The sequence below is a fragment of the Penaeus monodon genome, chromosome 33, assembly GCF_015228065.2.
Source record: "Penaeus monodon isolate SGIC_2016 chromosome 33, NSTDA_Pmon_1, whole genome shotgun sequence".
Classification (NCBI taxonomy): Eukaryota; Metazoa; Arthropoda; class Malacostraca; order Decapoda; family Penaeidae; genus Penaeus; species Penaeus monodon.
Genome location: NC_051418.1, coordinates 25,528,215 through 25,528,540, shown reverse-complemented (window position 1 = coordinate 25,528,540; position 326 = coordinate 25,528,215). Strand labels below are relative to the sequence as shown.

General features: G+C 31.3%; 1 protein-coding gene across 1 annotated transcript in view; it reads left to right on the top strand.

The window, feature by feature from the left end:
- Positions 1-326, top strand: part of LOC119594317 — a 78,990-nt gene that overhangs the window by 71,081 nt on the left and 7,583 nt on the right. The gene's annotated exons all lie outside the window — the stretch shown is intronic.

Genomic DNA, 326 nt, shown 5'->3' with positions numbered 1-326 from the left:
AACACATATCTTCATCTAAATTAGATTTAAAGTCAGCTAATCAATATATAAAATTAATTTAATATATCTAACCACCTTTTGACCCTTTAGTCATTCAGCAAAAAAATATTACTATCATCATCACTCACATAAGAATTGAATAGTGGACTAAAATCTAGATCATAATCTTTAGTATTCCTTTAAATGCTATCGGTTAACAAAACAAAGCCCTTAAGTGTTGAATGCTATCACGGCTACAAACGTAAATCTAGAAGGCTAATTTGCATATCACAACGACTGTATAGCCAACACCTGATTTCATTGATGTAGCTGGAGGACTCTTAACC